Source organism: Trachypithecus francoisi, unplaced genomic scaffold, assembly GCF_009764315.1.
Source record: "Trachypithecus francoisi isolate TF-2019V2 unplaced genomic scaffold, Tfra_2.0 Lachesis_group21, whole genome shotgun sequence".
NCBI classification, from domain to species: Eukaryota; Metazoa; Chordata; class Mammalia; order Primates; family Cercopithecidae; genus Trachypithecus; species Trachypithecus francoisi.
Window position 1 is genome coordinate 16,778,044 of NW_022681467.1, and position 12,657 is coordinate 16,790,700.

A 12,657-nucleotide genomic window follows, 5' to 3' on the forward strand; every position below is an offset into this window, starting at 1 on the left:
CTGAAGAATCATCCTAGCTAGTGAGCTCCCTAAGGGGCTGACAATGACTACAATTGGCCTGCATCACAGCTTAGCTTCTACCTCTGCCTGCTCCTGCTTCCTGTATCACTCCCACCCACAGATGTTGGTCCTTAGTCAAATACTGCAGACTAAACTCTCAAGAAATGACATTACATACAAAGAAAATCCTTACGAATTCATGCAATGCAGTATTTACAGAAATAGTATTATTATCCATCTATAATTTTTACCTTGCATGCTTCCAAAGTAAATTTGAGGCAGCTAACAATCATCATCATATTTAACTAGCAGAAACAAATGTACGAACACAAACTTTATGTATAACAGGAAGGCTATTTTAAGTGATTAAAGTTCAACATTTCAAGTAAAAATTTTAACAGATACTAACCAATGACAAAATCTATCTCAGTAAAAATATGTTCTGGCTTTTGCATCTATGTGAACACACATATAAGAAAATCAAAAGTAGAGAATACTTATGCATATAGTTGTGGGTGTGACAGTGGTGGCAGTGGGTAGGTTGTTAGGGCTGTGTGCAGCTTTGAGAAGGAAGAGATGAATTTAGAGGCTCTTACTCCTTTAAATGGAAAAAGAGAGTGTAATACACAAGGACACAGGACTACTGAGGGAGAAAAGTAATCATCCATTTATCCTGTGGTTTCTGTTTTGAGATGGCCGGTACAATATTAAAGGTACTAAGTGAGTGGAAAACAAGTAAGGGGAAATGATGACTACTATACTATTAGCTAGAAAACTGTCTAAGGTCATTGAGTATAGTAGGGAATGGCAAGATACAAATCCTTATTTTGTAACCTGCTATCTAGTTATGGGATCAGATTCCATATCCACTACTAGCTCATAAGGGTACCCTTGTGGCAGCTGAAGACAGACAAGGGCGTGGCTTCTTCATTTCCAAGGGTGAAACCTCAGGACTACTTCGTGAATGTCTTTCATTCACTAGAGTCTTGATAATGCTGGAGACCTCAAGAGTCTAGGAGGTCAGTAGGCAACTGGGAAGTTTAAGTTGAACCGCCAAATATCATTGCAAACTTCAGCCCAAACATCACTCAACACAAAGGCCTGTCATCTCTTGGTCCAAAACTGTGCTATATGTTTGTCATAATCTGTCAGTTTTCCTAACTGGGCAAGCCCAAGCTTGCTATTAGACAATAAACACTTTGATGCCCAGTCTGAGTTTTTGTCCCAGCTCAGGAAAGGCAAGGGGACAGCCAAGGCAGACTGGTTCAGACTTGACCAGGGCAGCTCAACCAGCAACTGGCTTACTAGCCAACTAGCAAAGTGAGCATGAAAAGGTCCAGGAATCCTTCTTCTCCTGGGCCTTAAATTCTAAATCAGACAGCAGCCAAGGAGAAGCTGGGTGGTCAGAAGCTTCGTGGAGCCTACCCCCACCAAGACTGCTTCCAGGGAAGGCCCAGCAACCCCAGGCTAGAGGAGTCTCTGTGGACACCAGAGACCATTGCTGGGCTGGCGGATTGAAGGATGGCCACTCAGAGGTCACAGATAAGGGGTTATCTAGATCCTTGCTATTCAGAGTGGTGGGAGGGCCAGCAGCAGCAGCATCACCTGGGAGGTTGTTAGACTTGCAGAACCCCAGGACACAGCCAATTGAATCTGAATCTGCATTTTAATTCACAGGTACATTAAAGTTTGAGAAGCACCGGTCCAGGTGGTGGCAAAGCAGCCAGCCCCATGTTCTGATTCTCAGCCCCTCCTCTTCCCCACCTCTGCTAGCCTCTTAAGCAAAGCACAATCCTGCAATGGTCCTGAACAAAATTTCTGCAAATCCCGAGTGCTGGGGGAGAGGGCGTGCAGGAGCTGCCCCCGCCGGGGACCGCTGGGAGTAAGCGTGACTGGATTGGTCGCCTGCTCCAGCTCCCGGCTCCTGCACCCGGAGTGTAGACACGCCCCCCGACCCTCCCCCTCACCTCCACCCCCGGCCGCAGCTACCGCCTGCCTCCCGCCGGCTGCCACGAAAACCCGGAGCAGCTGCGTGCGCTCATGGACAGTCCTCCGAGGAGCGAAGCCAGGCAGCTGGGCATGCTCAGTAACTGGGGGAGGTTTGGGTGGAGAGTAGAAAGCTGTGGCTCTGCCTCCCACCCCCTCCCGCTGGCACCCGCCCCCCTTGCCCCTACCCAGCCCGTAGTAGTTCCCCAGCGTGCGCCCGGGGAGACCGGGAACATGGCGCTGGGAGCGCTGTAGCAGCTGAGAAGGGGCTGAGGCACCGCCGCTTCGCTGACAGCCGGCCACCAGGTAGGCAGGCGCGCCTGTCGGGGCTGCCTGGGTGGGTGTCCGCGCGAGGAGAGGCGCCTACCGGGATGCGCGCAGCTGGTACCCGGAGCATCTCCCTTTGACGGGAGAGGATGCAAAGAGGACCTCTGTGACAGCGCGATCATGCATCTCCTAGGAGATGCAAAGGCTAGGGACCTGCTGCCTGGAGGGTAGGGATAGGGGACCGCCCACCCCCAACCCTTGCGCTACTATCCAGCCTGGGCTCTCCACGGGTCAAATAAAGGATAGTTCCATTTTGCTGGGCGGGAGGGCGTGGAGGAGAACCCCGGATTCCAGCCCTGAGATCGTGCTGGTACCCCGAACCGCTCGCAAGCCCAGCACCAGTTCTTTGTGTGTATACAGCCGCGCACACCCTGGGGGTGCCACGGCGCTGCTTTTCCCGAGGAGTGCTGGACATATTGCCAGGGCAGGATTCCCTTATGGTTTTTGTCTTTTGGCAGGTGTGGACTGGAGGATGCAATAGCTGAGCCTTTATGGGGCTGTATTTTCCTTTGTTATTTGTGTGTGTGTGTGTGTGTGTGTGTGTGTGTGTGTGTGTATGTGTGTGCGCGCGTGTGTGTGTGCGCGCGCGCGTGGTGGGTTGTAATGGAGAGAGAGAGAGAACTTCTGCTTGTGGGCACCCTTGTGGGCAGGGCGTGGAAGAGGATCTCGGTTCCAAACTCTTGTCAAAATTGTGTGCCATGTCAGCCTCCTAGAGGGTAAACTTGAGAAGTCCAGGGATCATCACTGCTCAGTTTGGAGGATAAGCGCGATCGCCCTTCTTGAAACCGTGTGTGTGTATATGGAGCTTTCAACTCGGGCTGAGTTAATTTGTCAATATTAGATATCAATTAAGGGAACCTGAATCGCTGAGGCTATTTATGGTGATCTTTTTATGGACAGAATAATAAACAAAAAGAAAAGTTGGCACAAAGCCAGAGGAAAGTGTCATTGTTAATAGTTGATGACAGCTTGAAAGGCTGAACACACTTTTAGGGAAATCAGGAAACCTGGCATTCTATAGAGTTCTACCAAGACATAGCCACAGGGTCTTAGGTAACACAAAATCTCTTAGTGCAACCGCTTCTCTTTTGGGGCTTGGAGGCTGTAGACACTCTTTCTCTTACCTGATACAGATGGACAAGATGCTTTTTAGAAGCCCCTCCTACACTAGAATTCTATGAAACTGACACCCTATAATAACAGCTCTGCCACCTTAGATTTGTGTATCTGTTATATTCTATAGCACAACAACTCAATGTTGGGGAGAAAGGTAACCAGGTTAGTTAGGGAGTAAGGTAAATTTAAAATATGGGTTTATTTTTTGCTTTATAATATAAAGGATGGGCATCTTGGATATGAATTTTGGAGACAGTTTCCTCTGCACTTGCACTGTTTATTTTTATAGTCTTGTTAGGTGGCAAGAATGAGTCAGTATCATAAAAATGAAGTGGGGGAATACATAAGGAAAATGCATTTAAGTAAATCAAAGCCATAAATGTCCAATCTGATGATAATACCTTGACTTGGAATACATATGTGCAAGGCAGGTGCACTGCTAAATGGAAGCAATAGAAGCCAATGGCAAGTTCCTGGGTAATGTTGATTTAGACTAAAAATCGTGTGTTCTTCTGTGAATGGGTAGAGATTGTACTAGGTCTCTGCAGCTTGTTATTTTATTAATAAATGTGAGTTTTAATTGCTATTAATTAGATATCAATTGAAAATTGATATCTAAGCATTGAATCAGTTGATATCTAAGCACTGAAAATCTAGTCTGGCAGTGCCTTTCCACACTGTCAGGGCCTGCTGGAATGCTGTAGGTATGGGAGGCAGGTATTTGAAATCCGACTCTTCTGTGTTTAGCTTTGTGATTCTGGGAAAATTATTTAACTTTCCTAAGCCTCAGTTTCCTCACTTATAAAACAGTTCTGGGAAGAGTAAGACCTACCTAGATGAGTAGATGTATGGATTACTCATAATCTAAATCACCAGGAAAATGGTGATGACCATTATGAGTAAGAGAGAAATGGATATTTACTGAATCTATACTATGTGTCCTATATAATGATTCAGGCTCAAACAGTTAATTCCCTTAAATTTCCCAACTATATTAGTTTCCTAGGGCTGTTATAACAAGTTACCAAAACTGGGTGGCTTAAAACCACAGACATTTATTCTCTCATGGTTCTGGAGGCTAGAGGTCCAAAATCAAGGTGTTGGCAAGGCCATGCACCCTCCAAAACCTCTAAGGGAGGATTCTTGCTTGCCTTTTCCGGCTTCTGGTAGCCCCAGGTATTCCTTGGCTTGTGGCAGCATAACTCCAATCTCTGCCTCTGTCTTCACATGGCATCTTCCTCTCTATCTCTGTCCCTGTGTCCAAATTTCCCTCTTCTTATACGGACATCATTCATAGTGGATTTAGGACCTGTTCCTCATTCAGTATGACTTCATGTTAACCAGATTACATTTGCAAAGGCCTGACTTCTAAACGTCATATACACAGGTTCTGGATGGGCATGAATTCTTGGGAGACACTCTTCAGCCCAGTACACCAACATCCCTCTGAACTGTGTTTAATGACAACATTAACATTATGTTAGCATAAAAGCAGAAGGTAAAGATAGAGTAGCATAGGTTCAGAAAATGCTTTAAAGATTACTTAAGGGAACTAACCTATTTGAGGCTTTATATACACAACCATGGTAGGGAAGAGCAGGGTTCAAATGTACCTCACTTATACATGTCACTTACCTGGGAGCCACGACAACCCAGGACCTGGGTCTTCTAGAGTATCTCAAACATACTCTGTCCCCAAATGATTTGTTGATGTTGCCTTCCATCCTTTTTGCTACCCTTCAAATCAAATGCAAAACAAGCAAAATGCATTAAACAACAAAAACAATGATAGCAACAAAGATAAGCTAACAACTTTCTAGTCCTTCTTAACATGGTAAATGGCACCACTATCCATGGAGTTGCTTTAACCAGAAACTCAACCAGAATCACCTTTGACACCTCCATTCCCTTGACCCTCCACATTTAAAACCATCATGTAGTCTCATAAATGCTATTTTCTATATAGATCTCTAAATACATCTTAATAAATTCTTTCTATCCCCACCATCACCACTATCAAACTTCAAGCTATCATCTCTTACCTGGACCACTAGTATAACTTCCTAACAAGAACCTGGTTCCTTGCCTGGCTCTTCTAATCCTTCATGCAGAACAGATAGGATAATGTCAGTTCCCTACATAAAATACCACCCACATACCTGGGACAGATTCCAGAGACTCCTAGAGCCTTTGGTACTTGGCCAGCCTCATCTTGTGCATCTCTTCCTCTTGATGCTGTCACACTGACCCTCTGTCTGTTTCTGAACAGCCCCAACCATCTTCCCTCTATATTTTACCAGTCTGGGTCATATTCATCCCTTGGGCTTCCTTGACCTCTCTTCCCCACCAACCCAACTTTCTCATCATCCTTTTACTTTTATTCCACACACTTATTCCAGTTTGCAATTGTGTGTTTGTTTGTTTGCCTATGTCTGTAAGCTCTATAATGGCCATTTATTTTATTTCTTATATGCAGAAGGTCCTCAATAAACATTTGGCGAATGAGTGAAGGAACGAACACTCTGCCTCATAGCATTTTCCTGTGCCAACTTAAAGATCTGATTTTTAGAAGGTTTTTTTTTCTAGTGTAGAAAGAGCAATTTAGAACCTTATTCTGACTTCAAAAGGGGAGTATTCTTGGCTTTAACAAATGTATCTTTTAAGAACTGATTTAGGCTAGAAGTTAAGAATTGAGTCAAAATATTTTTTTGGCAAGTGAAGTTTTTGTAAAAATACATCAATCAGTCAACAAATATTCTGCAAATATTTATTGCATGTGTATATTTGCCATGCTAGGCCCTTGGAAGACAATGGTGAACTAGACTTTCAGTCTTCTGGAAATTTATAGTAAACAATAATTAATAATCATTATGTAGAATAATAAATAATACACTTAATTATTTGTTGAGCTTCTGTTATATGCCAGTGTCTCTTCAGTTCCTGTCCATAATCATCACTATAGCCCTCTAATCTTTCCCAATAACACAGAACCCCACACTTACTAGGAGCACAACAAATATTTTGTGAATTAATAATTTGTTGGTACTATTATCCTGATCTTTTGAAACAGGAAATGTATGCTTACCTGGGGAAAAAGGTATCTGGTCATATATAGAAGAGCAGCATGCAATTGCTTTCTCACTATATATTTTATATATTTTTTAAATAAAACATTTTTAAAATGTTTTATTTAAAAAATCATCCTGGCCATTATCTCTGGAGTTAAATTTGGAGACAAATTACTCTTTATATGGCAACAAGTTGCTGGTGTGTTTCTGTCAAAATTCTGAATTATTTTATTTTGTTTAATTGTTTTAATTTGTCCTGTTTAATCCAAGTGAGAAGTGACTTAATGTCTCTCATTCAGAGCCCTTTTTGTAGTTTTGAATAGTAAGACTGAGTGCCCAAGGAAAATGAATGTAGTTCAGCAGAGGAACACATGTTGTGTTTTAGATTTCTAAAGTGGCTTCAATTTCAAGTCTTTATATTCATCTCACAAAAGGGTGATTTAAAAAAAATAAATAGTAAAATAGCATTTAATGCCTATGCTTAAGTGAAGCTCCTCATATAAGTAACCAAAAATTAGACAGTGTGTCTTGATTTTGTTTAAAAGTGATGGATACACCATGGGATCAATTAAAACCTAAAGGAACTGGTATGAAATTTTGGTAAGGTTGTTAGTTATAAAATATGTGTTCAAAAATCGATGGCCACCCTAAATGCCATTGTTTTATTAACTAAAAAGTAGAATGGAAAATGATTCTATTCATGAATTAACTAATATATAAATTGAGTAGGAACAATAGAAAACGTACATAAAATACTTGTGAATAATAAGAAATATATAAAAGCCTTTGTAGAAAGCTATACAATTTTACTCAAACCAATAAACTGAGAAGCAAAAAAAGAAAGACATACCTTATGCTTTGGTAGAAAGATGAATATTATGAAACGGTTATTTTTCCCAGATCAATTATATAGTTTTATTACACTGGGATTTGGGAGAACCTTACAAAATGATTCTAACATCCATCTGGAAGAATCACTACATAAAAATAAAAGAAAACTTTTCCAAAGAATAGTAGTGGTGGTGGGGAAGGTGAGTGGTGGTGGTAAGATGGGAGGTGGTGGTAAATACAGGTGGTGTGGGGAGTGGAGTTTTGGGGGTGGTGGAGGTGGGGGAAATTTGACGGAAGAGATGAATACATGAAGGTGGTGGATGAGATGGTATGGATGGGGGTGGTGGGTGGTAGATGTGGGTGGTGTGGGGGTGAAGGTAGGTAGATAGGAGTGATAGTGGTAATTGGTGCCATTGTTGAAACAAAAATAAATGTGATCATTGAACTACAATCATTATAGCAATGTAGTACTGGTGTAAGAATTGATTAATAGCTCAGTGGAGTAGAAGAGCCTGGAAACAGATTTAGGTCATTCTTAGAACCAGAAATATGACAGAGAAAGCATTATGAACCAGGGAGGAGTATTTGACGAAAACGTCATGGAACTTGGCTAAGTGTATAGAAAGCGTTCAACTGAGAACCTCTGTTTACATGACCCTCCAAACGAAATTCCACATAAATTTTAAGTTTTTATGCAAGGTGGAAAACAAAGCTAGAATAAAATATTTAACTAACTTTAGGGGAAGTACTTTTTAAATATAAAATCAATGGGAAGAATCACAAAGCAAAATAAAGATTTGAATATATTTTAAACTTTCATATGCAGAAATGCATGCATTTTAAAGCAGAACAGAATCATGGAAAACAATATTGACACCAAACGTGACATGACAGTTCATGTTAGCCCTGAGGAACCCTAGCAAATCAGTGAGTAAACAGTAGCACCCCAATAGAATTGTCCAAATATCTGAATGCATAATTCAAAAGGAAGAAATAAAAGACCAATGCACACATTTAATAAATGTTATTACTATTAATCACAGAAATGCAAATTAAAATAAAAATGAAGTGCTGTGTTTTATGTATTAAATAAGTAAAAAATACAAAAATAAACTCAATACTGGCAAGGATGCAGTGAGAAGGACAATCTCTTTCATTACTTGTGGTGGGAGGGTTACATAATACAACCTTCCTACAGAAAAGTTTAAAAATACTTATCAAAATGTCTGCCAGGCATGGTGGCTCATGCCTATAATCCCAGCACTTTGGGAGGCCAAGGCAGGTGAATCACTTGCGACCAGGAGTTTGAGACCACCCTGGCCAACATGGGAAAATCCCGTCTCTACTAAAATACAAAAAAAAAAAAAAAAAAAAATAGCTGGGTGTGGTGGCACACTCCTGTGATCTCAACTTCTTGGGAGGCTGAGGCAGGAGAATCGCTTGAACCTGAGAGGTAGAGGTTGCAGTAAGCTGAGATCGCATTACTGCAATTGAAATTAAAATGAAGGAAATTAAAATTAAATGAAATTTTAAAAAATTGTCAAAAGCTTTTAAGAGTTCTAATTATTTGATGTACTATTCCTCTTGCTTTTTATTTTATGTTTGCTTTTGTCTTTGGTAAGGAAGTAGATGCAGGTAAAATTGTGCATTATAATATATTTCATAGTAATAAACATTAAAAAGAACCTATATAACTAGAACTTGGGAGCTTGGTAAAGATATTTAAGGTCCCAAGATAACAGACTACTATATAGGTATTAAAATTAAACATTTTGAAGATTATATAGTGACATGAAACAACCTTCACCACAATTTTAAGTGGAAAAAAACAAAATGTACTACTATATATATTGTATTGTTAATATGTCTTTTGTGAAATGAAAACATCATGCAAGTATATTAAAAAAAAACAGAACAAATTAAAAAGTTAGGCAATCTCTAGGTGGTAGAAATATGGATGGCTTTTATTTTGTTATACTTTTCCAAATTTTAAAATATGTAGTAGGCCGGGCGTGGTGGCTCACACCTGTAATCTCGCCACTTTGGGAGCTCCAGGCAGGTGGATCGCTTGAGCTCAGGAGTTTGACACCAGGCTGAGCAACATGGCAAAACCCCATCACTACAAAAAATACAAAAGTTAGCCGGGTATGGTGGTGCACGCCTGTAATTTCAGCTACTCAGGTGGCTGAGGTGGAAGGAATGTCTGAGCCCATGAGGTACAGGTTGCAGTGAGCCAAGATTGCGCCACTGCACTCCAGCCTGGGCGACAGAGTGAGGCCCTGCCTTGAAAAAAAGCAAATTAGCCAATGATGTGTTGTTTTATGAATCAGAAAAAAAAACCCACTATTTTACAAATAAGCAGTGATATACATTTAGGTTATAATTATTCATTTATGTAACAAACATTCATTGATTCTCTCTTGTGTCAGGGGCTCTGCCAAGTGTATCAGCAATGACTCTTAGATTGCATGCAAATGAAGGAAACTCTGCCTAACTCCAGCAAAAGGAATTTACTAGAAGGATATCAGGTAGCTTAAAGAATTGCCAGGAATGTGGCGGGGGGTGGGGAATCACACACACACACACGCGCGCGCGCGCGCACACACACACATCCCAAAACAGCTTGGAAGCAGATGAAGCTAGTTAGCTCCAGGTCTAGATATCAGGCGTTTTGGAAAGAGACTCCAGCCAAGAATCACTTGTTCAGAGCTTGACCACAGTCCACTGGTTGTTATGCTTGGGGTTCTTCCCCCACACCCAGCCCACTGGGCATGGGATAGGAGTGGGGGCAACTTAATTAGTAGGCCCACTACCCTTTTCCAATGAAAGAAACACAAGAGATGTGATGGGTGCTAAAAAACCAAAACCAAAGCAAAACAAAAAAAGACAACAGAAATGCCCATTACCCTAAGACTTAGGGGCAAACAGGGTTGAATACCAGTCATCCCTCTCTTCCCCTCCCATAGGAAACATTTGCTATGACATGGGAGTTTAACTTAAGGTTCATGGTCTAATGTTCACTGTGATGTGCATCATTGAAGGTACAATGTGGGTGCCCCACACAGAAGATACTTTTTCCTCTTGGAGCCAGCAGTGACATGTCAGAAAGAGTGTGGCTTTTCAGCTTGATCCTCATATACCAGCAGTAATTTTGAAAGGAAGGTCCCATTTTCTCAGGTAAGAGAAAATCCTAGAAAGGTATAATCTGAAAGAAACAGTGAAGCAGAAGCAAGAGGTATAATTTGGAAATAGATCAGGCACCACCACGGGTCTGGCCTTCTTTTCTGAATGATCAGCAAGCCCAATAGTCATGTTTGAGTTTCGTTCACCATGAACATGGGCCTCTTAGTTCAATTAACTTTGGTTAATAAAGTTATTATTAACTAAATATTAAAAGATCATACTTAGATCAGTGCATATTCTTACTACAGTTCTCATGATAAATAGGAAATGTCTGTGGCTGTCCAGGTAACTTAACAATCATGTTGTTGCTTTTATGACTCTTTATAAACTTTTCTGTGAAGAAAGATGATTTGTAAGTGGAAGAGAAAAAAGAGGTAATTGTTCTTCACTTGCACTAAAAACAGGACAGAAAAATAATCTTAAACTAGCAAGAGAGGTCCCTGTACCTGTCCCTGCATAATAGAGGGCTGTGCTACTCTGCGCTCCAACTTCTCATCACCTGGACAGCCCTGCTCCTCTGCAACAAAGACCCCACGTTTCCCCTGGAGCCCTTTGCCTCCTTCTGAGTTTTGCTCTGCGTAGCTGGGACCTTGGAATTCACTGCTCATGGGGCTCCTGGGCCCAGTGGGGGCTGAAAAAAGACTGTTGGTGGGAGGTGTAAATGGAGCTTGGACTTTTGGACTTTGTAGTCTCCACATAGGTGCTGGAGGCCATGGTAGAAAGAGGAAGGGATGGGGAGGGGACCAGAGACTGGGTCTCCTTGCTTTGCTATGTTCCGGAATTTAAGTATTCTAAATTTAAATCTGGCTTCTAGGTTGTTAGGAAGGAATTCTTTGTTAAGCCAGGAAGATATAACACATTTAAATTAACATTTTTTTAGCTTGGTTTACAGTATTTAAATATTGAGATCTATAATATGTGGGACTCCTTTTGTATTCTTGTCTCTCAAATGTTAGGGTCAGGCCTGCTCAGGTAACTGTTTTAGAAAGGTAACACTCAATTGTTGAGACGCATATGCATAATTAGCTAATCATGCAATGGCAATGTAGAATATAAGAAAAATATACTTTTTGTGATTATAGCTAACATATTGAACAAGATGTGTTAAGCCTACATCCAAGTGTTTTACCTATGTGTATTAATTAGTCTTCATAAGAGCACCATAAAATAGGTCACTCAAGGCAAAATATCATTCAGCTAGATAGAATCAAGAAGCCCCGGATCATCTGAATCCAAAGGCCATAAACACTGTGGTATACAACAATTCAATGGATAAGAAAAGTTTTGTTTGAGGTCCTTGAACCTCCAGTAATTTAAAAGTCACTGGATTAATCAACCCTCTTTTACTCTCCAATACTCTCAAATCCTCAGATTCAGCATTTCTGTTCATGTAGATTTCCTCATGAAAAGGGAGAGTAAATGCATGGACTGCCTTGCTGTGTTTGGTATTATGATAAACTGAATGTTCCAAACCAAAAATCAGTATTTGGTTGCTTGTATAAGAAGCAAATTTAACTTACATTTTTAAACAGATGTCCAGTTGTGGGATTTCCTTTGCTAATTTTCAACGGAATTGCCATTGTGTCATTGATGATAAAGGTAAATTGGGCATAAGGTAAATTGGCACTGGTTCATGCCCCTACTACTCTTCTATTACCCTATTGTCCAACTGAACCAAGAAGACTTTCTGCAATCAATATTGGTTCCATCACTCTTTTGATAACAACTTACATAATGGGGGAAGGAAAGGATGAAGGGAGGGAAGGGGAAAGAGAGAAATAGAGAGAGAGAAACTCCCAACTTTGGTTGCAAATATAAGATCTCTGATAGACACAACAGTTATTAGCTTCATTTCCAATTAAAATTCAAGGTTGGCATACGATTTAAGAAATTCTTTAGCTGTTTCCTAGAGGGAACTTCCTGTGTTTGTTTCTAATGGTCACTGGAATCATGCAAATGGTGTTTGTATAATACTGACTTTTTAGCTAATTGTTTTTAGCTGTCAGCTGTGTTGCCCCCTTATTTTATAGCTACATTACAGTTTATTGACCCAGGAAGTGAACTTCTTGGAAGAATAGAACATTTACACTTTATTTGTTTAAAAGAAAGATTCTTCCTCTAAAGTAGGAACAGTTGCTATGTGGGT

The 12,657-nt window shown here is 40.8% G+C and overlaps 1 protein-coding gene across 1 annotated transcript in view; it reads left to right on the forward strand.

Annotated features, from left to right (window-relative positions):
- The first annotated feature begins 1,987 nt into the window (after positions 1-1,987).
- PAK5 (p21 (RAC1) activated kinase 5) overlaps positions 1,988-12,657 on the forward strand; it is a 319,035-nt gene continuing 308,365 nt past the window's right edge. Inside the window, 1 exon segment of the mRNA XM_033185622.1 lies at positions 1,988-2,292. The gene's annotated coding sequence lies outside the window, so the exon portion shown is untranslated.